The following is a 26,862-nucleotide window of genomic DNA, read 5'->3' as shown; positions in this document are numbered from 1 at the left end:
AAGACTCACTTTTTCCCTCCTAAAAAGTAAGGGGAAATGTGTGTGCGTCTTATGGAGCGAATGCAGGCTGCGCAGCTATCCCAGAAGCCAGAAGCAAGAGGGATTGCCGCTTTCACTGCGCAGCGATCCCTCTTGCTGTTCTGGCTTCTGAAATTCAGAATTTTTTTTTCTTGTTTTCCTCCTCCCAAAACTAGGTGTGTCTTGTGGTCTGGTGCGTCTTATAGAGCGAAAAATACAGTAGGTTGAGGAATACTGCCACTGGTACCAATAGAATTGTTTTGTTCTTTGGCAAATAGAAGGTGTGGATTCCTAAGTGCAAGCTTTGATTCCTCCTGCCTATAAACAACACTACTCCTCAACTATTTCATTGGTCCTCCCATCTCCTGGCCAAGGAAAGAGAAGCAGCAACCTACTTTGGGTTCTCATTTGCACGCTCTTATGAGCTGCTCAGCAACATCACGCACAATGGGGAGAGTCTGAGCTATGTCCAATCCTGTTAGGTCCCTGCTCAGTTTCTTTGCATTGCTGTCTTGTTTTTCATTGCCAGTTTCGTTTGGAAACCTGAAGTGTTGTTGAACCACTGCCACCTGTGTGTGTAGCGGTCATTTCTTTTCTGACTTTCAGAGAGATGCGATCATACAGCTTTGCTCTCTCTGTAGCTTAAAATTAACCAGACTAAATTCCTAGAAAGGAAGGTGGTCTGGGGAGATGGGGAGGGGTCCTCCAGAACAAAAATGCCTCCCTCCAAAGCCCCATCCTGCCTGTATTTCTCACAGACGGGAAAAAGGCATTGATCTGTCCTATGAGCTGAACTGGTGTTGCATGCTGAAATCTGATGAATCTCCCCATTTTCTGCATCTGGATCAAGGGGAGTCCAAGGGCAGCTGGGGGAGGGGATGCCTGTGTGTGTGTCTGTGCAGCTGATCTATCACAGCACCAGGATGCTGCAGTTGCTTACACATTCCTAATTTGCTAAAATTCGGGAAGTTTATGTATTCCTGAGCTCAAAGTTCATATGTCCCTGGGCCCCCAAAGCATTGGGATATCCAGTATCACACACCTGCACAATCACAACAATAATAGTTGTTCAAAGTTAGCATGCTTCCAAAATACTCATGAGACATCACATAGTCTACACACGTGCGCGCACGCGCACACACACACACACATACGAGTTGTATTTATTGATTTGGGCTTTTCCTTTTTCCTCTGGCTTGTCTGAATGCAGTACATAAATTCAAAGATTTCTGTGCATAAAATACTGCAGTTTTGTATGTTTCCTTGAATAACTTTTGCACTTGAACAGGAGGAAAGGCTCAAGCAGTGATACTGATGTAGAATAGAATAATAGGATCATAGATTTGTAGAGTTGGAAGGGACCCTGAGGATCATCTAGTCCAACCCCCTGCAATGCAGGAATATGCAACTGTCCCAGGTGGGGATCAAACCTATAAACTTGGTGTTATCAGCACCACGCTCTAACCATCCAGATATAATGTCCCTCTTTTCATCTGAGGAATGTTGGAGTGTGTGCACTTCCTCTGCCTTGTTCCTGATTCTGTCTGCTCCTTGCAGTTTTGCTGTTTTCTTTCTTTCTTTCTTTTGATCAATCAATCAATCAATCAATCACACAAGGGGATTAGCATCACATCAGGTCTGGCCCTGAGTAGAGGTTAGGTTCATATGGGATATAGTATTCAAGTAAACTCATACAAATGGATCAAAAAAGGCCAGTTCATTAGCTTGCCGTCCAACTGCCTAACATAAAATCTTAACCAGACAGTAAACATTGCTGAATAACAGCCATTGTATAACAAAAATAGCCATTGTTCTTAAACTTTAACATAGTTATGCTATTTGTTATACAGTTTTCCTAAGCTCAAAGAGCTTGACATCCCAAAAGCAGTATCTAAAGGTGCATGGAATTTAAACACAAAGTAATTTGCAATGGGCAATATGAGTTTCTTGGCCTAAGCTTCTCCTCTCTTGACTTTTGTTCGGATCAGTAATGCACCCTATGTTGAAATCAAGCATTTTGGGGTAGAAAATGAGAGGGTTCCAACCATTATTTCAGGGGGAAATTCAGGGTTGGAGTGACAAAAGTCACTGGACCAACCCAAAGCGCTCTCTAAATTCATAAATTTGAAACCAAAAATTCAGTTGAAACAATTCACCATGTTATAGGGTGAGGCAGACAGGTAATTAATAAATAAATGCCCAACTGTACCAGTTGACTTTCTAATTTTGATCCCCCTCCTATAAAGATCCCTGGTGTATTCCCATCCTGGTGCGTCTAATTAATAAATTAATTCTGAATTCCCGTCCCTTCAGATTACAAGCAGTTAATGATCGTTCTCATAAATCTGCAATTTATTTTGAACGCTGCTTTACATCTAAATAGAAACAATGGCTGTTCTGTGCACTGAAACCCTTAATGGCAACTCAATGCTTACCAGTAATCCATTATCTCTTGCTGAGGTTTTGGTTACGCCTTCTTTACCGCACAATATGGCCTTAATGAAAAGGGACAAAGTATGATTTCCAGGCTCCCTGATGACAAGTTTTTTTTTAATATATATAATTTGTTATTTTATTGGAATGCTGCAATACTGAGTACAAGTTTGAAGGCATCATGTTTTTTCGATCTGTCAGCAGCCATGGAAACCTCCCCTCCCCTTTCCTGTTTCCTGCAAGCTGGAAAGGATGCTGAGATAGTGAAAAGAAAACCAGGAGGGCCGAGGAAGAGAACAGGAGAATATGGTTTCCTTGGCAACAGTTGCCGTGAAGCAGTGGCATCTGTCTCATCGTTTGTTAACCCAAACTGGGCTCCCACCGTATCAAACAAATATCACAGTGGTGGGGAACTACTGCCAGCTACACACACACACACACACACACACACACACACACACACACACCACTAAGAAAGTTAGGTGGTGTTTTCATAAATGGCTTCCTTTACTTAAAAAAAAAAAGATTTTTTTTAATTTTTCTAATACAAAACAATAAATTACAAATGTAACACATTGGGGGGGGGCAGAGGAAAACTGTGCCCTAACCAAAGATAACAAGTAATATTAACAGCACTTGTAATAACTCCAGCATAATATGCATATTTCTTTATTAATTTGGGAAGCATTTATAGCCTGCCCATCAATCAATTCCTCAAAAAAATGTAAAGCAATAAAATAGAAAAGGATAAAAATAGGTTTAAAAGAAAATATCAGTACAGATATTGAGACAGAGATACAGTGAGCACATCTTATAAACAAAATATGGAAGCTGTAGGTTGAAAAGTGAAATACCATTGCTGGGGAAAAAACACCTTTCAGACATTAAAAAAAAATTCACTGTTATTTTTCCCCTCTTTTGTAACATTCATATCTTATATTTCCACCAAGATGCTCAAGGCAGCATACATGGTTCCCCCAACATCCCATTTTATCTGCACAACAACCCTGTGAGATAGGTGAAGCTGAGGGAGAGAGTCTGATCTGGATTAGGGTTTTTGAACGGGCTATTACTGCAAGAAAACCCTCTGCACGATTAGTATCATATGTTGATCGGCCCTGCATGAATAGAATTGTAACTGTAAAGGGTTTTTCTTCTTACCTGCCTTGGTTTTCTGAGAGTCTCAACTGGTATACCATTTTACCCCCCACAATCAGCAGTGGGCAACATATTGTAGAAGTAAGAAAATACAAAAGAGTTTTACACAGTGCTATGGAAGATGGAGGTTTTTAGATTAATAAGTGTAATAAATATCCATTATTATGAGTGTTTTGAAGTTACTTTTATGGTATTTAGGTTAGAGTGAGTTTTTAACACGGCAATCCTTGCGGAGCTGAAGAGAATCAAACAGCTGACATCCCTTGTTATCAACATTTGATATAAATTGACGTCAGAGCTCTGGGAATGCCTGAGGCAACTCCAGAGCCAGCTTCCTCGCGCATTCTCCTGACAATGAATGCGTCTGTGCTTTTAATTGGTTAATGTCAGGGCGAGTTCAGACTTGGAGTAACATGAAAACATGACTATATTTTATTCTTTCCAAAAGCGCAGTTACGGAGTTGTTGAATCCCTTTAATGACCTTTTGAGAGAATATGCCTTTTATGAGAAGAAACTGTTGTTGTTTCTTCAGGAAACAGTGCATGATTAGCACTTCACAACAAGCTCAGCCATATTTTGAAGCAGGCGTCCAGCATGGAATGACTAATACTCCGTGTGTGAGGGCCCCCAAAGTTGTAGGCATTTGCTTTGGGCCACTTAATGTCAAGGAGTTCATTGTTGTGTATACCCCAAACTCCAGGGGTTCCCAGGCTTTCCTTGGAATGAAGGTCAACAGAAACCCTGGTGCCTTGCGGATAAATGGTTTTATTTATACAACCTGAGTGTAGAACGTAGGCGCTCCCATCATTAATGCTTCAATATATCCTCCTTCTCCTTGAGGTTTCTGGGGGAGCACCAAAGTCCAGATCTGTACGCCCAGATTCTAGCATTGCTCCACCAACTCTCTTCAATACAGCAGCCCACACAGCCCAACACACATAGCCTGTTGTTCTCCATCCTAGGGTGATGAGACATCCCAACCGGGTGAGATGGGGAAAGGCCCACTCACTTGTCTCTGTCACAACCCCTTGGGGCATGAAAATTGCAGTACAGTGGTACCTCGGGTTAAGTACTTAATTGGTTCCGGAGGCCCGTTCTTAGCCTGAAACTGTTCTTAACCTTAAGCACCACTTTAGCTAATGGGGCCTCTTGCTGCCGCCGCACCGCTGCTGCACAATTTCTGTTCTCATCCTGAAGCAAAGTTCTTAACCCGAGGTACTATTTCTGGGTTAGCGGAGTCTGTAACCTGAAGCGTATGTAACCCGAGGTACCACTGTACGTAACTGGTCAGCCAAGACCATTAACTTAAGATAGGAACTGGTCTTACTGGTTTACCAGGTTTCCTCTTGTAGGTGTTCCCGGGGGGGGGGGGGCGCTGCAGAGGGTGGAAGGTGAGTAAGGGGAAGTCACATTACACAAGCAAGATTTGTTCCACTCACACAGTGTCACCCTGTTTGTTCACTCTCCCAAAGCTCAAATAATGTATGGTAGTTCCATGTGCACTGCAAAGTATATCTTGGAGTGCAGCACATAAAACAATATTCATAATACCAGGGCTGTTATTTCCACCGTATTGGTTGAAGGAAAGAGAATCGTGTATACCCAGAAGTCTATTTTTTGCAGATAAACTAGGTGAAATATCTCCAGGTTCTTTCTCTAATATTACTTACTTGTCATAAATCTGCTATGTTACTATAACATTTTGGTCCTGCCTTTCTGCCACTTTGGGCCTCCAAGGCAGTTAATGCTTTGATTTAAAAGCATTATAAAATGCCACAAGAAATTCTAATACACTGCAGCCTCCCAAACCTCCCATATTCGGTGGCTGAAATATACTGTTCCTGCCAAGCTTGACATTATTTTGCGGTGGGAATATTTGGATTGTTCATAATCAAATATTGCCCCCACCCCACCCTCAAGTTTGTGTTTTCCTGTTTCGTTATTTGCTGTCCTGGGCTTCTTTGGGAGGAAGGGTAAGAAAGAAAGAAAGAAAGAAAGAAATATGAAATAAAATAAAAACTTGTGCAGATGAACCAGTTACAGATCAATATAATTTAGTAACAAAGGGCCTGGAAGAACAGAGGCATTTGAAAGTGACACTTATTTTCCCCTACGCAAGAAGGGTTAGTGTGAAAACAACCCCAGTAGCAATGAAAACAATATACACATTTACATGATCAAAAAAGTATATTTTGATATCAGGACCTATTGTAACAGTGCATAATGAAAAACAACAATTGCTTGGCTCACATGTAGCACTAAGCTATTCTCTTTTCCATCTTCAGGCACAATTATGAAGAGATTGGAAGCTTTCGCTCTGTTTTCTGCTAACTATGGTTACTCATTATAACTGAACCTAGACAAGCTGTGATTTAAGGCATTTAAGTAGCCAGAGTTTTGGATTACAGCTCCCATCAGCCCTGGCTAGTATGGTGAATGATCATGGGTGATGGGGGTTGTAGTCAACAACACCTGGAGGGCACCATGCTGACAAGCCTGATTTATAAAAAAAGAAGTAGTCAATTTCCATTCATTGTTTATGAACCTCACTGGTTTATGTAAACCGTAGTTAGCACTAACCACAGTTCTCCCTTTGGATGACATATTCATCCTCTTTGAGGCCACACTGGAATAACAGAGGGGAGGGCAAGGTTTACCCAGGCTTGTTCCTATTGCGCTAAGCTATGGTTTAATGTTATATTTGAAGGCAGCCAGTCTTATTTCACTTGCAAATTGCAACAGTGTCAATACCATATGAACTCATTTAACTTGAATGATTTCAACCTTGTGCAGTTGAAGGAGGGCTGGTTCAAATTTTGGTTACCTAGCGCAGTAAGCGCTTTTAAGCTCCCTGCCTTGCTTGTGGGGGCAAGTCCGCTCAGCGCAGCAGCTGTGGGAGGAATATTGGGTCAGGAAAGACTACTGCAATGAAAAGCAAAAGTTTCTTATTTTGCCGAAGGATGGTGCATTTTCCTTTTCCACCTTATTCGTCCGATTTGCCTTTCCTATTTGTGTAGCTCCTCAGTGTGCATGACACCAGATAACATGCTAAAGACTGCTTAGCAAGGCGGTGAAGCAGAAACTTCATGAGGAGATGACATAAAGCAGAAGACAAAATTGTGTGTGTATATATATTAAAGATAACCATCAGTACCTGCAGACTTCTGTTTAGCCATTACTTCATATTATGCACTTAAATTTTTTGTGTGGGTGTATGGGAAGGTGGGGGATGCAAATACCAGGGATTTTGGTTAAAAAAACAAAAAGGCTGCTTTTATAAGAAAGAACTCCACAGTGTTCTTGGTTTGGGGACTGCTTCTGGCCAAATAATTAAAATTAATTCAGGTGTAATCCTGAAACATGCCGGCAGACTTTGAAGGGCTTAAGGGAGCAGCTTGCATGAAGCTTGCCAGCAAAGAGGAATGTCACTGGTGCAGCACTTAACCAGTGAAGGAGACCCTGGCATTCTTGTGAAAGTGCCACTGGCCATGTGCAACTGTAGCAGGCCTTGAAAGGGGGCATGTTGGGGACAGAATGGAACCTTGGTTTCCTGTTGCACCTGAACCAAACGAATGTGTCATGTGGAGTCAGTTACCATGCTGACCTGTAGGGATGCTCATTAAAGGCAGTGGAAGAAGATGAGTCAAAAATTTGAAAGACCACCTGTTCCTTCCATTATTGTTACTAATGACAGGGCACATGCAAAGGCTCTTTATAGGTGCAAAGGAAGTTGAACAGTTGCTCCACCACAGTGTGTGTGTGTGTGTGTCCGTGTGTGTGTGTCCCAACTGGGTTTACAGATGCTTCTCTTGTTTCTTTCTTAAAACAATTGCTTAGTATTATTTTCAGTGGCACAGCAATAACCAACCCCCCCCCACAATATACAGTTCTCCAAGATACAAAGATCTATTACAAACAGGTTGCTCCTAGACAGCCTGTTCATTGAGCATTCATCTTGATTCATTGGCACAGTTTGTGGGGAAGTTGTATGATGCTTCTTATCAATTGAACATTCATTCTCTTTTGTTTGCCGGGAGGCTCTATGACATTATGTTAAGCACTTGTTATCTCAAACTTCCCACTGCATTTTCCTGTCATTTTCCTTACCACAACACCCCCCTTTCCCCTTCTTTTTTGAAACGGGAATCTTTGCACAAGAGCACCGAAACCACTTTTATAGCAGAACCTGAATTTGCCATTATGCAGTAGAATCTCACTTGCAATATAGTGACAGTCTGGAAGTGATCACAGGTTCTTTCGACTATTCGTAAGGGTAGCTTTTTTAGTTCCTCAGGCTAGGCTGGTAAACAGGAAGAGAATGGCACAGAGAGCAGAAGATAGCTGATAGTTTGGGTTTGTTGATTTAGGAGCCCCCTAGATTTTCAGATGAAGACGTTAAAGCAATATTTCCTCTTCCTTCGTATTCGTTTTCTTTTGGCATTTAATGGGCATAAATACAGGATGAGCGGAGTGGGAAACAAGATTGTTTTACCCAATTAGTGTGTTGTTGCTATCTTAATCATGAGACTCAGAGTTGATATTTTCCTTGACATGCTAGCTCTTGGGACGATGACTCTCGTCTTAATTTGATTAGTACTGCTTAGATCTGTCTAGGTCTGATAAGGTGAAATTTGGTGAATATCCAGAATCTGCCTGAATGAAGTTCTGTCTTTGGATTTTTCCATGTTCTGTTGTGTAGGCAGCAATTTTTTGGTCAGGGGTCTTAAGCAGACAGGGAATTATTGCAGAATAGTCATAACATATTGTAGATATCTTCAAGCTGATGCCTTCCAGATGTTTTCAACTACAATTCCAGACCATCCAAGACATTTTCCAGTGACAGTCCTGGATTTACAGAAGCTGTCCTGGTTTCTGGTTTGATCCTGGAATGTCCTGCTTTTCCTTTGGACATGTTGAAGGGTATGGAGTTATACAAACCCCAAGCCAAGGAGATAATAAGTAACTATACAAACTTTGGAAGATATCTGAAGGCAGCCGCCGTCTATACAGAAGGTTTTTTATGTTTAGTGTGTGTTTGTGTGTGTGTGTGTGTTGGAAGCTGCCCTGAGTGGCTAGGGCAACTCAGTCAGATGGGTGGGATATAAATAATAAAATTATCATCACCATCATAATAGAATAAGACGTCCCTATTTTCATTGGAGAGTATGCAATTCCACCTAAGCCAGCAAGGTCCAAGGTCATGGATGATGTGAGATGTAGTCCAAAACATCTGGAGGGCACCAGGTTGTGGAAGGTCAACCTAGTATGTCTAACATCATCTGCAGAGCAAAGCTACACATGTTTGCTCAGAAGCAAGTCCCACTGAGTTCAGTGGTCCTTACTCCCATATAAAGGAACATAGACTGCAGCCTTAATCACATGTTTCCCCTCTTATTATCTGTAGATGCATAAAAGTGTCTGCCTTGTAGTTACAGCAGTGTGAAGAAAGCCTTACAATTCTAATTTAGGTTGTGGGGGAAAGTTTGACAGTGTTCAATATAAATTAAGCTTTATGGTTTGGGCTGTATGCGAAATAAGTCAGGAAAACAATAAACAATATCACTGTTCACAAGACACCTTTAAAAAAATTGGTGCTAACTATTTTCAAATGTGGGTCCAGTCCTCCAGCACTGTAGAGGGGAGATAAAAAGGGTATTGTATGCTACACTTATAAAGCCAGTGTTTCAAGTGCTTTCCAAGATTTCAAGTCCCCAAGTAATCTTCTGCACAATAGGCACCTTCTAGAGAAAAGTCTTCTATATTTTCCAGACTGCCAGGACACAACTGGGGTTTATTAATACATTGTGTTGATTTCTAGAGTCTTCCTAATATATTCATATGTGCCCAAAATAAAATCGAACTTTTTCTGCACCGCCGTTTATATATATATATATATATATATATATATATATATATATATATATAGTAATTTTACAATTGTATTATTCCCTGGGAGAATCCTGTTGATTTTTTGTTCTGTATGATTTCTCGCTCTCACGTATTCCAGTCAGTAAATGGGTCTTTGTCAGTTGTCTGTCCTTTTTTCTTGTGCAAACCTTTACTCATTACTAATGAGGGAGTAATCACAGAATTCTCTTGGGGTGTTAATGCTGTGAGCCTGTCTGTCTCATGCTCAGGTTGTATATGTGTGTAAATAAAACTACATATCACAAAGACACATTTCCAGTGACCTCCATTCTAAAGAAACTGAAACCCACATATGCACTGGAACCCCTGAATTCTCTCGTTGTCATGTATGTAACAATATAACATTCCTCTTGATATTCTTTCTTATAGTCCTCCTTCAGTTACATCTTGGGGTAGTCCTGCATTTTTTACAATGAGCTCCCTTGTGCTTGCTCTCATCTTCTGACTCTGCGTCAGCCATCATCCCTTTGTGATCCTATCCAGAACCACCCCCCGCCCCACAACCTTTCAATAAAAGGGGACTGCCCCTTTGCCAATGAAAGGATGCCCAGGAGTGGAGGAATTGAGCTCTGAGTAGATGTTTCCTCTGAGAGCCCTTTCCCTCCATGAGTTTTCACAGATCCCTGCTTCCTTTTAACAACAGGAATAGGATGCAAATAGACCCTTTCGTAAAAATGGGTGGTGCAGTTGTTTTGAAACAGTGCTTTTCAGCTATGCGATCCTTCAGATAACTCTGCATCTCGCTGCTGCTGCTGCTGCTGTGATTTTGTGAGTGTGTGTGTTTATGCCACACCATTTCTCCGCCATTCCCAGCTGAACTCCTTTCTGTTTCGTTGTGGCATTCAAGAAGTGACACAAATTTCAATACTTGTCTCATCTCATAATGCAGAAATCGGAGAGATAGGGGAGCTGCCCTGTGTGTCGTGACCATAACAAGCACACCCTTGACTGCTGCAGAAAGCTAATAGAGGTTGACTGAGTATTTCAGGAACTGATGCTCCTTTTGAAAACTGGTTTTAGCTTAGTCAAAATATTTATATATTTTGTAACCTCGGGTTACAGACGCTTCAGGTTACAGACGCTTCAGGTTACAGACTCCGCTAACCCAAATACAGTAACTTGGGTTAAGAACTTTGCTTCGGGATTAGAACAGAAATCATGCTCTGGCGGCGCGGCGGCAGTGGGAAGCCCCATTAGCTAAAGTGGTACCTCAGGTTAAGAACAGTTTCAGGCTAAGAATGGACCTCCAGAACGAATTAAGTTCTTAACCCGAGGTACCACTGAATATAATATAATATAATATATAATATATAATATATAATATATAATATATAATATAATATAATATAATATAATATAATATAATATAATATAATATAATATAATATAATAGTGTGTGTGTGTGTGTGTGTATGTGTGTGTGTGTGTGTGTATATATATATATATATGTGTGTGTGTATATATATATATGTGTATATGTGTGTATATATATATATATATATATATATATATATATATGTGTGTGTGTGTGTGTATATATGTGTGTGTGTGTGTATATATATCACTCCACTGGTGTAGCGTTCCCTATTCTTCCCCTTGAGTAGATGCAGCACTGGCAGGATTCATGTTAGCAGCTATCTATCAGAAGACCCAAAATGGCATTTATGTGAAATTCATATACATATACATACATATAGACTCTCCTCCCTGGAAGAGAGGGGAGTGGTTGTGGGCGGGAGACCGAGCTCCGCCCCTGGTAGGGGGCCTTAGCCCCCTCCCCTCCTTACCTGGCTGGTGCCCACGCCCACCGGAGGCAGCCAACCAGGTGCCTCCGGGGGGCGTGTGTAGCAGCTTAATGCTGTGGCACCAGCTCCGCCTCCTCCTCATTCGTCGTCGTCCCTCAGCGAGTCACCCACCCTCCACTCCCATTTAGCTCAGGGTCTAGGTTTTTGGCCTTGCTATGGACCTTAGGTTGGTCGCCCCGGTTGTCTGGGGGGCCTGGTAGGAATTTTTCCATTTGGCATTAGGCTTTTTGGTTTTTCGCCTACCTCGTAGCAATCGTCACAACTTTTGTGGTATTGGTGGGTAGGTTAGGCATTGGATTCATGTGTTGTGCTGTGTCAAGGGCTAGGTGTGGCCATCGCCTATGCTATCTACCATGGGTTATTCCGTTAAAGGAATCTGGCGGTCGTGTATTCCGTCCGATGCCTGCTTGGCGGGAGGCCATGGCACGACCCTCGGTGACATCAGGGGGTGAGCCTATAGTTGGATTAGCATCAACAGGCTCCACCTACTGTTGAATAAACCCACCTCCTATAGTCATCCAATGCCTAAGCCAATACCTTTTCACTGCTGTAATCAATAAAGTTGTGGCCTTTCCTTGCCCATTAACCTTATATCACGTGTCCTTGTGTATTTATTTCACTTAGCGGGGATCGGGCCCTCGATCCACAAATATATATATATATATGAATATATATATATATACATGAAACGCCATTGAAAAAGCCTCCAAACATCCTCTAAACTTCTTGAACCCCCTGAAAACCCCTTTGAAAAACCAGCAGCACTGACCAAACGCCAAACCCCACTACAATCGATCCCTCCAAACCTCCTTGCTCAAAATCCAACTCTCCACAGGCCACAGCGGTCGGTGCAAGGGCTTGTGGGATTGCTAGGCACTGTTTATGAGCAACATGGAAACCAAAACAGTTAATAGTGTTAAATACACCTCTGTTTTCAGAAGCTTGGGTCAAGTGTTCTCTAGTGCCCCCCGCCCTCTCTGGGGGCCCTGCTGGGTTTACCTGGCTGTGGTAGCAGCACTCTGAGCAGTCATGGGGTTCAGGCGCCCCTTTTACTTTACTGCTGTGCCCCAGACTGGCACTTGTTCAGGGGCATTGAGGGGAAAGAAGTAGGTCTAGTCACCGAATGCTGTTCAGATAGCTAGGTCAGAAAAATCTTAATGAGGAGGAGGAGAAGGCACAATGGGCCGTGCTAGGTGCTGGGGGCCTGACAGTTGCCCAAGAATGCCAGGTGCTCACACCAGCAGTGCATCCACTTATTTACATATTTATTCCAGCTCGAAGTCCGCAGAGTATTCAGAGTGCTGTTCCCTTTATTACGTAGTACTTTCTCAGATCCCAAATAATGCAGAAGGGGGGGCAGACCCATCAGTCCCTGCAGGATGATGCTCACAAGTCATGTTACGTAATTAGATATCTAATGCAAATTCCGTATCCCAGTTAATCCATGACATTTGGGTCAGCCAGTTACAGCAGGAGGGGATGCCCTTGTGCTTTGGTACCTTAAGATGTCCTGTTCTGCTTTTTTTAATGGTCAGCGCACCCTTGATTTTCTCATCACCTGCTTTGAAACATTGTCATTGTTTTTCTCTGCGCCCTGAGGGTTTATGTTATATAGACATCAGAAATTTATTACAAAGCAAGTTACCTACGTCATTGAGAAAAAGCCCAAACATGGTTCCATTAACTTCCTTGTAAGTGCTTCTCCTTAATAATTCTGGTGACGTGCAGACTGTATCCTCGTCCCTTTCATGCCAAACCAGGCGGGAGAGATAACTAACAGTTCGCAGAGCCGGGTGTGCGGGGAGGAGGGGGGAGAAACCCAGAAAGCACATTTGAGCTCTCTCTCCTTCAAAAGGAGCTACTTGACCGAGCTGAGGCAGGCCTTTCTATCTCACAGTAGGTGGCAGTAAACCATTTGATCGTACTGTATCTCAGATTTCCAGAATGCCTGGTTTGTAGGGGAGGCTATTGAAGCATTGATTGTGATAAAAGAGAAGCTTATTTCGCCTGCGACTGTGTGAGAGGTCTTGGGTGACACAACAGTATGTTGATGTGTACAGCTGGTGTAGCAATGATGTAGCCATAGGCATATGTAAAACCCAGATTTTATAGCAAGGAAAAATCTGACCTTAACTATTTTGCAGGCCACACCTGACATGCTGAGAAATTTGTTCATTAGCTTCTTTTACTTTATCCAGGGTATCATCAAAATGCAAGTAGGGTAATGGGATCAGATTGTTAAAAAGAAAGGACTTTGCCTTTCAGTCTGCTCTGTTAAATTGGAGAATTTGTGGAATGAGAAATTCTAGAGAGATTAGGCTGCATTAAGGGGCAATGATAAATATGCTTATTAGGGAATAAGCCCCATTAAAATGGTGGGTCTTACTTCTGAGTAAGCATACAAAGAATTGCATACACAGAAGGGAGCGGGTGGCGCTGTGGTCTAAACCACTGAGCCTCTTGGGCTTGCCGATCGGAAGGTCGGCGGTTCGAATCCATGCAATGGGGTGAGCTCCTGTTGCTCTGTCCCAGCTTCTGCCAACCTAGCAGTTCGAAAGCATACCAGTGCAAGTAGATAAATAGGTACCACTGCAGCAGGAAGGTGAATGGCGTTTCTATGCACTCTGGCTTCCATCAGTAATAATAATTTATAATAATAATTTATTATTTCTACCCTGCCCATCTGGCTGGGTTTCCCCAGCCACTCTGGGCGGCTTTCAACAGAACATTAGAAAGAGAATAAAACCTCAAACATTAAAAACTTCCCTAAACAGGACTGCCTTCAGATGTCTTCTAAAAGTCAGATAGTAATTTGCTTGACATCTGATGGGAGTGTATTCCACAGGGCAGGCGCCACTACCGAGAAGGCCCTCTGCCTGGTTCCCTGTAACCTCATTTCTCACAGTGAGGGAACCACCAGAAGGCCCTCGGAGCTGAATCTCAATGTCTGGGATGAACGATGGGGGTGGAGACACTCCTTCAGGTATATTGGGCCGAGGCCCTTCAGGGCTTTAAAGGTCAACACCAACACTTTGAATTGTGCTTGGAAACGTACTGGGAGCCAATTTAGGTCTTTCAAGACCAGTGTTGCATGGTCTCAGTGGCCACTTCCAGTCTAGCTGCTGCATTCTGGATTAGTTGCAGTTTCCAAGTCACTTTCACAAGTAGCCCCACGTAGAGCGTGCTGCAGTAGTCCAAGCAGGAGATAACTAGAGCATGCACCACTCTGGTGAGACAGTCTGTGGGCAGGTAAGGTCTGCGTAACAGATGGAGCTGGTAACCAGCTGCCCTGGACATAGAATTGACCTGTGCCTCCATGGATAACTGAAAGTCCAAAATGACTCCCAGGCTGCACAGGACCAGGGAGTCCCCTACACCTGCCCACCCCCCAAAACAGTATTTCTGTCTTGTCAGGATTCAACCTCAATCTGTTAGCCACCATCCATCCTCCAACCCCCTCCAGACACTCACACAGGACCTTCACTCTGGATATCATCTACATACTGATGAACACCCCCAGCCCAAACCCCCAGTGTCCTGTTGTTCCAGAAGCAGTTTAGTCATGCTGGCCACATGACCCAGAAAGATGTCTGTGGACAAATGCCAGCTCCCTTGGCCTGAAAGCCAGATGAGCACTGCATCCCATTGTTGCCTTTCACTGGACTTAACCATCCAGGGGTCCTTTACCTTTTTACCTTTTTGAAACAGAATTGCATTGTTAGTCTGTTAGAGCACAAAACAAGGGGTCCTGGGGCACCGTCAAGATTTATTGTGACATAAATATTTGTGGACTGGAATCTGCTGTGTCAGATGTTGGTTTATGCCACAAAAAATATGTTTAGGGTGCCACAACACTGTTATTTATGAAATGAGAGACCTCTCACATTTGTATGAAGTCTTTGGTGGTCAAAAGTGGAAAATGCATGACAAAAATTATAGTTAAATGGGTCTCATATATTTCTTCCCCCATGAACACAGCCCCTTATTCTGCAAATTCACATCGGCTTGCTTTTCTTTAAGAGCAAATTCCTATTCCTCAAGGCTTTCTGCTCCTGCAATATGACTGTGGCTAGAGACAGACAAGCCTGTGTTCTTTTGAACAGCTGAAGGTGGCATGATTGGGGTATTGCGGCAGCGGCTGAGCAAACCTATTTCTTTGTTCCGGCATCACCTCTGATCAGAGAGGCTTGACAGGTTTTTGAGGCACTAGAAAAGATTTGTTGAATTTCTGTGCTTTGCAATTGGCTACCAAGTAACTCTATTGCTATTCAATCAGCCTTTCTACTATACTGTTGAGAGCAGGGGTAAGGAGTCTCTGGCACTGAGGCATAGTGTCAGAATTGTAGAGTTGGAAAGGGTTATCTAGTCCAACCGCCTGCAATGCAGGAATCTTTCACCCTACGTGGGACTCGAACCCATCACCCCAAGGTTAAGAATTTCATGCTCTGACTCACATCTGCTCCAGCCAGTATAGCCAATGGCCAGAGATAATGGGTTTGTGTACTCAAAACTTAGGTAAGGGGTGAGACACAGTTTCCATGCCCCTGATGCAGAGCTATGTAGAGGATAGGCGTCTCAGGAAAAGAATGTAACTCCCATGAGCCGCATCTTTAAGGTAAAACAGATAATGAGATATGACAAATTAGTATGCACACAAATTGATTATAGAACACAGCCTCATATAATAGATATGTGTGGGTTTTATAGCTTCTTTCATTTCAGCCTGCAATTCAGCTCCTAGATGAATTGTTTTAAGCTTTACCTTATATGAATACCCATAGGGGTGGGGAATTAAGTTTAATTCTACCCCACTTGAGTGCTTGTTAATATCTTCCAGATAGCATCTATCACTGTAATAGTATATTCTCTCTGTTAATTATGAGTCAACTCATTATAAGAACAATGTCATTTTATGTATCCATGTAATGAATGTGTAACAGAACTCAAAAGAAGACAATTGTAAGCTACTTAGACAAGCGTCTCTATAAGGCAAAGTGCTGTGATGAATTTTGCTCTGTTTTGAGTTAACATCTTATAAAAACTTGTTATGCTTATAAGCAGTGTTGAACCCTGATACATATGAAAAAGGCATATGTAGCTTGATATAGAGCTACACTGTTGCATTACATCATTTCCAAATACAGTGGTGCCTCGCAAGATGAAATTAATTTGTTCCGTGAATTTTTTCGTCTAGCGAATTTTTCGTCTTGTGAAGCACGAAATCCCATAGGAATGCATTGAAAATCAATTAATGCGTTCCTATGGTCAAAAAAAGTCCAAACAAAGCCAAATTTGGTACAACAAGAGTTTATTAAGTGCTCTTTAAAGTCACACATACTGTAAAGAGCATTTCAAAATTCAAACCCAGAATTTTTTTTTAAAAAGAGCAGAGTGGCCCAATGGTCACAGAAAATCATAAAAATGCAGGAAAAAAAACACAAGCTTCCAGATTCTTGCAAACCCCTCCCCAACTGTTCCCCCAGCCACCCAGCACACAGAAATTCAAATCCAGATTTTTTAAAAAAAAAACAGCAGAGTGCCCCAATGGTCACAAAAAATCATAAAAATGCAGGAAAAAAAACACAAGCTTCCAGATTCTTGCAAACCCCTCCCGAACACCAAGTCCTTGAATTCCAAACACCCCAACCCAAAATCCAACCCCCCCAAAAAAGTTTTAAAAGCTTAACTTACCAAATGGCTGCAAAAGAAGTTTTGGAAAAACTTCAAAAATCACCAAAGTCTTTAAAAACCTCAAAAAAGGCTACTATGTACACTGCGTTCTATGAGTTGCTCCTCGAAGTCAAGTCACAACTGTATTAACGGTGTTAAGAAAAAGGAAACAAACTTGCAAGACGTTTTCGTCTTGCGAAGCAAGCCCATAGGGAAATTCGTCTTGCGAAGCAGCTCAAAAAACGGAAAACCCTTTCATCTAGCGAGTTTTCCGTCTTGCGAGGCATTCGTCTTGCGGGGCACCACTGTAATAATCTAAAACTATACTAAAGCTCCTACATTGTCAGAGACATGCTCTCAATGGGCAAAGGCATCCTTTAATGCGCACACATAGTGCATGGCAAATTCCCTCCTTTGTAAATTCTTCTATTATGGTATCATAATGGGTTGAGACTTTGAGTGTTATCTGCACAGCTGAGCTTCTTTGTTTGGTGCTGATCTCAGTCTGGGTATGATGATGGTCGCTGTCTTGACCCCACAGTCACTATATTTAGCAGCAGCAGCAGCAACAACAACAGCTTCAAAGAGAATTGGAGCTTCAAACTAGAATTTATCAGAAAACAATGGTTCTGCTCATTTAGACCTTAAGACCATGGGTTAAAGCCAATGTTAATTCTGCTCATAACAGGCTTCTTGAAGTTGATGGACATGACTAATGTAGGCCCATACATTTCAATGGAGAGCAGAACTTACGGTAGTTGGATACAACCCCATGAATTTCTTTCCCACTGCAAATGTTAAATTAACAAAAACAAAAGGAGGTAGGTTGTGTTACAATTCTAAACCATTGCTGGTTTTGCCAGTTTCCTTTCCCTCTGTCACACAAGGAATCCACTTAAAGTTGCAGGAGACCCCTTCAATCAGCCCTCAGCTGAACGGCTTTGTTTTGTAGCAGAATAGCACACCTCTCCACTCTGGAATCTATTATGATTCTGTTTGTGAACCCACCACAACTGGGATAGGGTTCATGTCTTTGAACTCCATATGCTGAGTTCCTTGGAAGAAAGGGTAGATATTAATGTGACAGGCAAATCAATAAATATTATGTAAAGAACCATGACATTCAAAAAAGAGCCACGAATATAAAATATGCAGTTAGAGTCCAGCGTTTCACATATTAATACATCTTCTCTCTTTTTTTTTCTTTTTACAGGTAAGTACTCCATTCTTCTTCTTTAAGCTGACAGAAAATATATTACGGGCCTGAATTGTAACAAATGGTACAAAAGCAAGCTAGTGAACAGGAAGATGGTGTTGCCGACTCACGTAAGGATTTCAGAACAGCTTCAGGATGCCCTTGTTTATTTTTGAAGGTTGGTAACAGAAAGTGACCCCTATTTTGACAGGATTTATTAAGTATAAATATAACATATAGTTGACGTTTGTGAAAGATTAACTTGTGCCTGTTGACTGCCTGTATGGAAAAGTACTGTTGCTGAGTCCTTTGTAAAAAGACCAGCCAGGTTATTAGTTATAATTATAGACACGCTGGGGGTGGTGGTGTTCCATTGTCCGAATGGGATGAAGGAGAAAAATGGTTTGGGGATGTAGTGTTAACTGCATAGTGAAGAAGACCCTGGCCTTGGAATTTTTTTAATACTTGTTCTGTTGGTGATCTTGCCCCATAAATGCACACACACACACACACACACACACACCCAACCAATAATTCCGAACATTGGATTGGCTGTAGAATCAATTTTCCTGCAGTGGAACTCTGCTAACTGGACATTCCCATGGGCTGAGGGAGATTTTGGTGATTTCTCCTTCCCTCTGCAGCCCCTTAACCACCAACCCCTCAAAATATGCACCAAATGGTTGGTGGCATGCACCCCAGAACAGTGTGGGAGGCGGTGGCTTCAGAGGGCAGAGGAAATGGATAAAAATCCCTCCCTCCCTCTATTGGAAAGCTCCATTTGATCCAACTCCCCCCCCCCCCCGGGAAAGGAAGTAGCCCTTTCAAGAACAGTCCTTCCATTTGTGGAAAAGCCTACTGAATACAACTTGTAGAAGCTGTCTTGCGCACATTTAACTTGCATGATTTCAACTATATGCAGTTGGAGGCTGGCTGGTTTAAATCCCTTAAGTTAAATATGGAACCAGTGCACAGAGAAGGCCTTTCTTGGGAAGCAAAGCAGGGAGCTTAAAAGCTCTTTTTTTGCTGGATTTTTCTGGAGCAAAAAAAGAGGTTTTAAGCTTTCTGCCTTGCTTCCCAAGCTAGGCTCTCTCCTCTCACCGGGGTGTGAGATGCTTCCGCAAGAACTCGAAAATACATGTTTTTAGTATATGCAGAACCCTTGAAACCGAATCCCCACGTAAGTTGCGATTGTACTGTATTTTACTGCCACAGCGCAATGAGTTGATGCTGTCAATCAAACGAAAGATCTCTCTCCTCCAGAGTCAGGAGGCAATTCATTCTCTACCTAATAATAAAAATAATGATGATAATACTATAAAAGACCTAACATAAAAAAGACCTAGCTGTGCGCGTGCATGCAAATATTGATGTCTGTCACTGTGTGAGTATCGCAGGCAAAGGATCTCTCTCTTTTTTTTTCTTGGCTCATTATGAGTCTTGATTGGCAAGTGTTATGTGACTAAGGACTATGTGCCTGCTGGGATAAATTTTAAGGAGCTGCGTGATGTTGATCAAAACACAGAAAAGCGGGTTTGCTACAAGGGGAAGGATTATAAAGATTGTGCACTGTTCCAGCACAAAGTTTCAAACAATTGTAACTAGATGACAATGGAGGATTCAGCACTGCCAGTGGAGAACACAGTCCCTTCCCCAATGCCTCCTCTGTACTCCACCATCAATCCCTCTGATAACATAATCAAGCAGTGAGCGCCACAAGGTTGTAGCCAAACCACTGAGAAGCAGGAGCACATCAGCGTGCTTGTGGCCGGGGGGAGAGACCCAGGAGTACACTAGCAGCCAAAATTGGCTCATAACAGCCCCCCTTTTTTAGAATAATAGCATAAAATAATGCCATAAAATTATATAGCACTAGAAAGATAATCTAATGCAGATTGCAATACAATGAACTGTGTTGAATCATCTTTATCATATCAAAGGTTCTATCCAAATAACCAGAAAGGGAAGCACAACTGCCTTATGTAACAAGAAGTGGATTTCCTCAGCTCAAAAATGACTGATGACGAACAGAGTGAAAAATGTTGACGGGTCACCCAGAAAGCAATGCAATAGCCCTGACCTGAATAGAAAATGTGTGGAGCCGTTAGCTTAGTTGGTTAGAGCGTGGTGTTGATTATGCCAAGGTGGCAGGTTTGAACCCCATAGAGGACGCTGCATATTCCTGCATTGCAGGGGGGTTGGACTAGATGATGATGATGCTGATAATAATAATAATAATAATAATAATAATAATAATAATAATAATTTATTATTTATACCCCGCCCATCTGCCTCAGGTATAAAGCCACCACTCTGGGCGGCTTCCAACAGAACACTAAAATACAATAACCTATTAAACATTAAAAGCTTCCCTAAACAGGGCTGGCTTCAGATGTCTTCTAAAAGTTTGGTAGTTATTTTTCTCTTTGACATCTGGTGGGAGGGCGTTCCACAGGGCGGGCGCCACTACCGAGAAGGCCCTCTGCCTGGTTCCCTGTAACTTGGTTTCTCATAGTGAGGGAACCGCCAGAAGACCCTTGGCGCTGGACCTCAGTGTCCAGGCAGAACGATGGAGGTGGAGATGCTCCATCAGATGATCCTCAGGGTCCCGTCTGACTCTACAATTCTATGATTCAATTCTATGGTTAGAAAGTGAGAGAGAACGTCTTGCATCCTTCTAGGACACCCCAGATGTTTTAGATCGCTGCTTCCATTTGCCTCAACTAGCACACCATGCTGCCACAGATGGGAGTTCATTTCATCTAACTACAATATTTATAGCCCATCCTATATTCAAAGATCTCAGGGAAAGAGACAATGAAGCTCATTAAACATCACATTCCATGCTCATAAAAAAACAGATAAAAATCAATTTCAGGCCATCATTGAACTGCAGCAGTGACCTAATCCAGCTGAATATTATTCACTCCTCAAAGGCTTGGCTAAATAGCCAGGTTTTTAGCTGGTTCTAAAGATGAGCATTGTAAGTGCCGGCCAAATTTCTAGGAGGAAGGGAGTTGCATAGGTGGGGCGCTATCAGCGAGAAGGCTGATTTCGTGATATGACTTACCTGTTATAATAAGAGCTAGTTGAGACTATAGATTGTAATGTTAAGGGCTGATTTTTCAGGTCAGCAATTCAAGAACCTGGTTCCCTATGTATTTTTATGGTTGTAAGAGATATAAAAGGAAAACATTGGTTCTTGGGTGTGATGTGCAGAATGAGCCTACAGAGGGCATTGCAATCCTTTTGATGTTGTGTAATCCAGCATTCTGTAGTGAAGTGGACTACTATTCACGGTATTTTTCCATATGTTTCACAGAATAGTTAATTTTGCTATATCCTGCTAATATGCATAAGCAGTAAAAGTACACATTATGCATCAGCGAGGCAGCTGAGAATTGGCTTGTGTTTATGGGGATGAGACATGCTACAGATCCAGGTCTTGTTTGTGTAGTCTGGAACACAATTAATAGTCATATTTTCCCCCTATTAAGATCTAAATGCCCTCAGGGTCTATAGTGGGGGTGAGGGTATCTCCCAACCTAGGTTTTTCTAGATGGTATTTCTCACCCCCTCACACCCCCATGTAGTTAAAGAATATTCCAAAGCAAAAACTGTAAAATAAAATGTTACTTGCTAAACATTCCATTCAGTACTATAGCAGGCTGCCAAACTGATTTAAGTGTATATTTACATATAATTTAACATCCTGAACAATCCTATAAAAATAGAATTATGAATTGGAATTATTTTTGGAAGTGTCTTCAATTAAGAAGATTGGGAAAGAACAGTGAAAATAAAGATTTAAAGCAGACCTTAATACCTGAAAACCCAAAAAGGTACTAATAAAATTAGTGGATAAAAATTAGAGCCAAGAATAAATCGCAGAAACCTAGGCTGTTGTGGAGTCACAGTATACACCAAATACATTGCAATCAGAAATGTCAGAAGTTGACTTGTTGAGGTAATAAAAAAGCCACATCTAATGACACTTCTAATTCAACTTCCCATCATAAAGAAAACCAGAATGAAGATACTGATCTAATAAGTTCTATTACAAAAACTTTTGCTAGAAAAACAAAAAACCCTCAGAAGAAAGAATAAATAAATTTCTCACAGAAACAAAAGTTTTCTGACAATACTGATTTTATTCTGTGAACTGCCCTGAGATCCCCAGGTATAGGGCAGGATAGAAATAATAATAATAAATAAAAAATAAAATAATAATAATAATAATAATAATAATAATAATAATAATAATATATTGCAAGAAAAAGACAGATTTTTTAAAACATTGTGAAGAAAGAGTTAAGCCCATGAGTTCCTTCCTCATTTCTCTTTTGCACATTAATTATTTGTTTCCAGGGTTTCTAAAACTACAGTTTCCCATTGTGATGAAAATAAGAAATGGTGGCTTAAGCTCTCATTACAGTTTTAGCTTGTAAACCAGAATCAAGCTATGGTTTGCAATCCTGTTTTGTAGTCAAAGCACAGTTTCCCTGTTTGGACATAATGGACAGCTGTTGTGTAAGGAACTATGCAAATCGTTGAATTAAGTTACAAGGAAGGAGAGGAAAAGGGAATGGATAAGAGCAGTACTCATTCTCAGCCTGATAAATCATGGTTTATTAGGCTACAATCACTACATTCAAACTGGGCCTTTATCTAGACATGTTACCATGGAATGGGTAGGTGTCTGTGTAACTTTTTCAAGGCATTTATTTATTTTATTCTCTCCCACCCACCACGAAAATTCAGTAGCTTGTATTATTATTTCGATTTGTTTGCTGCCAGCAGAGAATTTTGTCCCAAGAAGGCAATATTGTGGTTGGACCAATATTGCCAATAAGCAAGGGTGTGCAACAAACAAGCAGTGAGTAAGATTAACCACAGTTTGTCATACCACTTGACATTCTACGGTTAATTAAGCACAGCTTCTTTGTGGCCACACCAGGTGCGGAGGGAGAAGCTTGTGAGCCCAGGAGAAAGCTAGGCTTGCCCCCATCATGATACACCAGAGTTTATTGTGAAGTCAGAATGCAGCAAATGTGTCCATTGAAGGTTGTTCAAGATTAAGAAAGGTCCTCTTGGCCTGATCTGACTGACTTCCAGGGAAGCTACCACTCTGAATATCAGTTTCTGGGAATCATGTGTGAAGAGCGCTGTTCTTCTGTAGGCTTCTCATAGACACCTGGCTGGCCACTGTGTGAACAGAATGCTGGACTCCACGGGTCTTTGGTCTGATCCAGCTGTGCTGTTTTTATGTTGTTAATGTAGTCAGTAGAATTTTCTAAAACAGTGAAATGAAGCACTATTTAAAGATTAGAGGTAGAGCCCCTTTTTAAACAACAACAAAAACAACAAAAACCCATGCCTACCTGCCCCACACTTGATGTGTAGGGCAGGTGGAGATGCAGCTGGATTGGCTGCTCACATACCCATACCCTGCAGAAATCCAGGTTGAACTTCCTGCATATTAGTCGATATGCTAATGCTTAGTCCTGCTTGGTCACTGTCTCCTCTCCACCCCCATGGGTCAACATTGATGGGTAGGAGGGACTACGCAACTGTCAAGCTCCTGACATAATTGTGACATCAGATAATTCACAGGTATGTGGCCAATCTGTCAATGTTGGCCCATGACATGCAGGGAGATCTGACCTACTTGGCAGAAAAGGTTCCCCAACTGTTTTACAGATCCTTAGAAGAAGTAAGAGTTAGGTGAAGGAAGAGTGAATGACTTGGTTCTTTTATGAAACTAAGTGTTATCCTGTTCTCACGAAGTAAGTCCACTGCACTCATTGAGATTTAATCCCAGGCATTAGTGCTTCATTCTGACTCCCACCTTGAATCATTAGTTTTTCCAAACAATTACCATTTTAAGTCTCCCATATGATAGGCAAAGAAGACATCTTCTGCAATGCTAAAATGAAAAAATTAATAATGTCAAAGCTTAGTGAGATTCTTCAGGATAGATTTTTTGAAAAATGGATCCTTGAGGTGTATCTACACAACAACAGAAATCCATATGATGGCTTTGTGTAAGTTTCACTGCAGTGTGATTTGCATTGTGCTGTGGATTGGCTATGCATCATCAGGACAAAAACCAACATATACAACAATACATTAACTCAGGGCTGAGGAACTTGAACTACAACTTCCACCATCCTGGCATGATAGAATCTGGAAAATCTGGAGGGCGCTGGTTTCTCATCCCCGGACTAACTCCTTATAAGTCAACTTTGTACTGCTAACAGCAGTGCAAAGAGAAGTGAAGTACAATACAGTGGAATAAATTTCTGCTGCTTAGAAAAGGAAAGCTAAAGTAGCTGGTCTATAGATCAGATTAATCTTTCCACGCTTAGAATTATGAAAGTCCAGTTTGCTCATTCCTCACAATACCTTCCCAAACATTTGCATGGCCAGATAATGTGCAAATGTTTGTATAGCATTTAGGCAAGGACTAGGTTATAGTAATCTCCCTCTTTATCAACTATATTTCTGGACAATGTAAATTATTGACAGGCAAGCATCATCAACAGGTCTTTTATATGTAGTCATCTTCATCATTTTCTCAGGGTACAAAAACATCACATGCTGAAAGGCAGAGTAGAAGATGTACTAACTGAAGCTGTTAACGAAGAATTCATTTCTGATGAGGTTGCAGGCAATGCGATGCCATGTTGGTAGATCAGAACATTGGGTAATGTTGGATTGAAGCACTGGCAATGTCTCTATAGTGACAGAAGTCTAGGTAACAAAATTGTACTAGTAGTTTTATTGGTACAGGGCGAAAGACTCAGATCCCAACATCCACTCCTTGAGAGGCACTTTGGTTCTGTCGTTCGTTCAAGTGTGATGGGGAAAGTGTTGTTTTGGAATTAGTTATTACAGTGGTGCCTCGCAAAACGAATGCCTCGCAAGACGAAAGGGTTTTTCGGTTTTTGCGTCGCTTCGCAAGACAATTTTCCCTATGGGCTTGCTTCGCAAGACGAAAACGTCTTGCGAGTTTGTTCGCTTTTTCCCTAAAGCCGCTTGAAGAGGCGCAGTTGCGACGGACCGTGCTTCGCAAGACGAAAAACATCGCAAGACGAAAAGACTCGCGGAACGAATTAATTTCGTCTTGCGAGGCACCACTGTATCTGTTGTTGCCTTGAATGGTCTGCTTTTTATGACGATGTTTATTTTTGTTGCAACATTTTATTGTTTTGAGTCTTGCAAGCCGCTGAGCATTTCTACGGGGAGAAAAATTGTGGAGTAAAAAATGACATACCTGGTCGAAGCATTTCTATAATACTTTTCATAGATTTAGGTTAAGGTTACCAGATTTTTTTCAATGAATCCGGGGACACTTTTCAACTTCCTACTAAATAGATGGATTTTGCAGGGGACTGATTTGTAAATCTGGGGACTGTCCCCGGGAAACAGGGACATCTGGTAACCTTAATTTAGGTTGCCATCCTATAGACACTTGGGAGTACGTCTCTCTGAACTGAGTAGATATGGGTACGACTGCACTTTTAGACATTTGCCTTAAAATTATCTGTTCTGGGGAATTGTTTGCCTGGGCTACATTCAAAATTAACAATTTATAGGTAGAAATCCTTTTTTCCTGTTACTAACCTTCCTGTTAACTAGATGGTGGATGGAGGATTAGTAATAGGAGAAAAGGATGTTAAGCCATCAGTTGTTAATTCTGAACATATTTTGTTTCCATCCATATCCATGGTATCCTAAATTAAGAAGTAAAACCATGGAAGCTGATATTGCATGAAGGAAAGAAAGGGACAGCGTGTATACTTAAAAATGAGACAGCCAGTCTCCACAGAGAATGCAAATTAAATTTTCAACAGTTGATACACCATGTGCCACAAAAACTATATACATTAACAATAGGTGGTACCGACCTAACATTTCTAAAATGTCTTTATTTTGCCTATTCAGTGAGAAGCATTTGTGCTAAAATCCAGATATTATTCTAAACTTAGCAGCAACAGCTGATATTCACACATTATATTCACCTAGGAAAATGAATAAACACAATTGTTCTGCTATGGAGCTCCAGCAATATGCTGCCCATGTATTTTAATGGGTAACATTATATACAATGGCAGCAATAGGTTGAAATTGTTTTAACTTTTTCTCTTTGAAATGGCTCTGTTGTACAAGTCTGGCAGTTTTATGTGTGATACTTACATATCCCCCCCCTTTAATTTAGTTACATTTTTAAAGGATTTTTGTAATTTAAGAATGAGTCCATAATACTTGCTAGATAATTAAAAATCATAATCATTAAAGCAACTTCTCCACTAAAGAAATGAAGACAAAACTGTGGGCATCAACAGTCACAAAGGAGCCCTATTTCCAATCCAGAAAATGCAGAATGCATGCACCAAACACCCAAGACCAAAACGATTCCTCCTCAGTTCAAATAATTCAATGAAAACCTTGATTCCTTACATAAAATTTATTATTCGCTGAATAGTTTAAAGGAAACCTGTGATAGAATGATTGTTCTGTTGTCCTTGGCCTCTCCAGACAGGTGTTTTAATATGGATTTATCCTTAACACAATAATAATGCATTTGTGGTGGATTTATTTTGTCTGGGTGGGCCTCTTCCCGTTTGCTGATAAGTGTATAAGCCACAATG

At 41.4% G+C, this 26,862-nt stretch overlaps 1 protein-coding gene and 1 long non-coding RNA gene across 9 annotated transcripts in view; one reads left to right on the top strand and one right to left on the bottom strand.

Moving 5' to 3' along the window:
• Positions 1–26,862, top strand: part of PDE4D (phosphodiesterase 4D) — a 628,032-nt gene that overhangs the window by 388,952 nt on the left and 212,218 nt on the right. The window lies entirely within an intron of this gene.
• Positions 23,216–23,771, bottom strand: LOC310744762. Its single transcript, XR_014539729.1, has 2 exons — positions 23,656–23,771; positions 23,216–23,501 (listed from the first exon to the last, which is right to left on the bottom strand). It is a non-coding gene; the product is annotated as an uncharacterized lncRNA (long non-coding RNA).

The sequence above is a fragment of the Podarcis filfolensis genome (genome assembly GCF_964270895.1).
Source record: "Podarcis filfolensis genome assembly, chromosome: 11".
Lineage (NCBI taxonomy): Eukaryota > Metazoa > Chordata > Lepidosauria > Squamata > Lacertidae > Podarcis > Podarcis filfolensis.
The sequence above is the reverse complement of the archived record's forward strand: the minus strand, read 5'-3'. Positions and strand labels throughout refer to the sequence as shown.